Raw genomic sequence first — 4,417 nt, 5'->3', positions numbered from 1 at the left:
AGCTGTTGAATGTTTAGCAAGTGAAATGTGTGGGCTCACCCACAATTTGAACAGTTTCTCTTCCTCAGGTTGTTGTCCGCATGCTGCTCCTACATCTTTTACTAAAATATGTTCTTTTGTAGTCAGTCTGAGTTTGTCTGGTGGATTACTAAGAACTGACCTACAAGCTCCTGTGTTACACAGGAATTTTATTTTAACTCATTGCACCAACAATGTCACTTTTGGTTTTTCTTCATAAAGCATGAGTTCAGTTACTCCTTCTAAGCTCAAAATCTTAGCTTCAGTCAGATGTGTGTCTCGTATCTCTTTATTCTGTTCAGTGTGTGTATTTTGCATCTGACCTTTTTTGCTGTCTAGTCATGCAGAGTAACCTGCTCCTCCATCCTGGTGTTCAGGGTGTGTCTTTCTCTGTGGGCAGCTCTTGGCCCAGTGTCCTGCTTTTTCGCAGACGTAGCAGTAGTCATGATTAACTATCTGCTGTCTGCCAGGTCTCCAGCCATGACCTCGTCCCCGCCCCCTGCCCCGGCCATCAAGCCATAGCTTGTCCCCCTGAAAATAACACTCAGAAACCATTTCATTATCACAGTCAGTGAAAAACACTTCAGCTGTTTTTCTAACTTTCTTTTGTGCTTTTGCTCTTTGTTGGAGAACAGTGGTCACATGCGCAGCATAATTTTTTGTACCTGTCAGGGCACAAGTTTGCCAACCAATCTGGTGCTTTTGAATAAAACCTGAAATTTCAGGTTTGAACCATTAAAGAAGGCATTTCTTAACTGCTGTGCATAAGGCCCATCCCCATTTTCTGCAGCACTTTCAGGTACCAATATTCCACTATGAGTGTTAAATGGCTCTTTCAGTCTGTTAAAATAAGCCAGCACTCCCTCACTGTCTTCTGCATAAGGAGGTTGAGGCCGAGGCACAGGAACAGAAGGAGCTGTGGGAGGTGATGTTGCCCCACCGACAGCACCCTCTTCTCCCTGGGCGTATGGAGGAAGCTAAGCCGGTGGTGGATTATTAGGATGAGGAGGTGGTCTACAGCATGACATAGTTTGTTCATCTGTAAATTCAACAGTTTGCCTTAAATACAATGTTGATGAAGAGGTTTTTACCTGTTTTTCTATTTGCTTCTGTCTCTTTTCTCTTTCCTTTCTCTCTCTGTCCCACTCTAACTTTCTTTAACCACGTTAAACTTTAACCATCTCTTCTGCTGCAAACAGCCCTTCTTTTCTCTGATCCTTCTGATTTCCCTTAGTCTTATTTTTTATGTCCTTCACTAAGTTTCTACAGTCCTCACAGTTTAACTTCCCCGAAAACCCATATTTGTTTTTCCACTCTCCTAATTTCTCTATATTTTTAGGATCCTTTTGATGCATCAATTTTGAGTCACCGGTGACTAGTTCTTCTAATTTAGTATTCTTATTACCCATTTTATTATTATTATAATTATTGTAGGCCTACACTTTATTATTTTAACAGGCTCCTTATCCCCCCCCCCTTTTTTTTTTTTTGTTAATTATTGTAATTACTGTTATTGTTTAGTTACTGATCTGATTGGAGGAGATGGAGCAGCTGATTAACTCACTTTATGTCACATTAATTATTTCTATGCTTTTATATTCTTTTATGGTACCAATACTCTCTCTTGACCTTATGCTCAAAAGCACTATCGACGCGCACCGGGGTTCTTTTTGTTCCGGGTCTCCCACAGACCGCGGGATTAGTTTACTTTGGGTCTCCCACAGACCACGGGTTCATCCCAAGTTTCTCATTTCCTGAAAGCCCTGCTCGGTTTTACCCGAATACGTTTGACCCAGTGTCCCGTAGGCTACACAAATTTCGGTTTTGTTTGAATTTCAGAACTCAAGTCAAGTCAATGATATTTTTAGTCAGTGATCCGTTTTGTAATCACCAACCCCTCAGCCTGATATGAGACCGCAATTCACTGAGACTCTACTCAGCTTGCGTGACCCGAAGGACCCGGGGGCTCCCAGAGAGCCAGAAACTCCCAGGGACTCCGCACCGGTTTTGTTTGGCTGTAATTCCCTGAGACTCTACTCAGGGGACGGTTTTGTTTGAATCTCACAGACTCCCTGAGACTCTACTCAGGTGACGGTTTTGTTCGAATTAGACCCACTGAGACTCTACTCAGTTTAAGCAAATTAAAATTCTCTTACCTTACAGGAGTCCGTCTCTAGTCTCTCTTTTCGAAGTTCAATCACGTCACTCCTCTCCCCTCACAGCAGATCCTAGCCTCTCAATGCTCCAAACCGTTCCCTTACGGGACCGGGGCGGAGGGCTTTCAGTCAGGAGTCTTAGACTCCCCCGTGCACGGTTTTTAGGTCCGAACCTGGAAGGAAGAGGAGATATTGCGATCCCGGACGAGCCCCCAAGTTGTTAGGTAAATCCTTTTAACAAATAGACTCAGAGGACGAACTTCGGTAAGATTATATAGAAGTTTTACTTGCAAGGAGTAACAATCACACAGCACCTTGGTACAGCATGAGGATCACTGGCTGCTTGCAGCCTAACACATCAGTTTTCATGGAAATACAAAAGGGAGGGGATTTCTCACAGAAAGACATCTGGGCCCTTATCAAACAGTCAAGGTTAGAGCAAACTGTGCTCACTGAGAGCAACAATTATATTTCTACAATACACAATAGGCCCTATTCAGAAGTGCTTCAGTTATACTAAAGTAAGGTGGATCAGGTCATAGGAGGTCACAGGAGAATAAACATTTTAATTTCTCTAACAGAAAGTATTTAAGCACAATCCCAGTCCCAGATCAGAAATATTATTCAAAATTTATACATTAAAAAATTCATAAATGCCAAACAGCGTGACTTTCTCTTTGGCCTGGACAATCCCCGAAACAGACAGTTTTACCTCCTACCAAAAATTCATAAAGAACCACATACCTGGACAATCCCTGGCGCAGTTCCATCTGGCAGACCTATAGTTTCCAACTGTAGTAGCGTCACTTACAACGTCTCCTAGTACATAGACTTCTTCTTAGGTCCCCTCTCCTGCAGGCATCCCAGTTACCTGAAGGACACGTATCATTTCCTCAATACCATCCGTCCTATGGAATTACCTCTCAACACATTTCTCTTTACAATAGATATTGACAGTTTATACACTAACACTGACACAGAACAGGACTCCAGACAGTCAGGAATATATTTAATAAAAATCCAGATAACCATAGGCCAGACACTGAAATCATACAGTTACTGCAAATTTGCTTGAAACATAACAACTTCACCTTTGATAATAAACAATATTTACAGGTACAAGGCACATCGATGGATCACAGATACGCACCGTCTTACGCCAACCTGTAGTCTTACGCCAACCTGTATATGAGTGAGTGGGAGAGAGAGGCGCTGGAGAAATGTCCGCTGAAGCCCCTCTTCTACCTTCGCTTCCTGGATGACATCATCTGTGCTTGGGGACATGACGAAAATAGCTTCAACCAATTCATCACAATCCTCAACAGTCATCATAAACAAATTCAAATTAAACTCAAACTAGACCCACATGAAGTCACTTTTCTCGACACCAGAGTGTTTTTCGACCACCCACAGTACAAGGAGTATAAGAAATTACTTACCACGGTCTATTTCAAACCAACAGATACACACGCTTTACTCCATAAAACTAGCTACCATCCCAAACATACATTCCGTGGTATAGTCAAGTCCCAAATCATTAGGTTTTACAGAATATCCTCCCATACAATAGACTTACAGAACTCCATCTCCACTCTTTTCCGTAGCCTCGGCAGAGGGGCTACTCCATACGATTTCTCCGTCACATAAAGCGGACCACTCTGGCGTCTCTCTCTCCCACCAACTCACCTGATAGACACTCCAACTAAGCCACCGAGCAGCAGCTGCAGGAAGTAAACAACACCGCTGATCCCAACCAATTAATCCCCTTGGTGACAACTTTTTCTAAAACTTACCTTCCCCTACAAGTTGTCTTTAAAAACAACTTTCAGAGAACTGTCGCATCACATCCCATTCAGACATTATAAGGTTATCTCCGCTTTGAGGAGGAAAAAAAATATCAAAGATATGCTGGTCAGAGCCACATTTAACAGACAGGTCCAGTGTACACAACAGGACAGCCACTGGGCATTTAAACGCATGCACTTTATTTCAAATCCACACGGGGGAGCCATTGCTCCAATTACAGACCACTCTTCAAGTAGGAACCTCGTCTATGGCATAATCTGCCAATGCTGCCTCTTTGTTTATGTGGGCGAGATGGTAAATACTTTATTGACAAGGCTTAAACAGCATTTATATAACATTAGGGAAGGCTGACTGAACACACATTTGATCCAACATTTTCAAATTCATTCAACATAACACTTGATCATCACAGGCTTACAAACCTGTCCCACATGGAT

The 4,417-nt window shown here is 42.6% G+C and overlaps 1 long non-coding RNA gene across 1 annotated transcript; it reads right to left on the bottom strand.

The window, feature by feature from the left end:
- Positions 1–1,559: 1,559 nt before the first annotated feature.
- LOC113129716 (uncharacterized) lies at positions 1,560–4,135 on the bottom strand. The gene is made up of 4 exons (XR_003295632.1): positions 3,968–4,135; positions 3,325–3,447; positions 2,919–3,045; positions 1,560–2,347 (listed from the first exon to the last, which is right to left on the bottom strand). It is a non-coding gene; the product is annotated as an uncharacterized LOC113129716 (long non-coding RNA).
- Positions 4,136–4,417: the final 282 nt, after the last annotated feature.

This window comes from Mastacembelus armatus, unplaced genomic scaffold (genome assembly GCF_900324485.2).
Source record: "Mastacembelus armatus unplaced genomic scaffold, fMasArm1.2, whole genome shotgun sequence".
Lineage (NCBI taxonomy): Eukaryota > Metazoa > Chordata > Actinopteri > Synbranchiformes > Mastacembelidae > Mastacembelus > Mastacembelus armatus.
The sequence above is the reverse complement of the archived record's forward strand: the minus strand, read 5'-3'. Positions and strand labels throughout refer to the sequence as shown.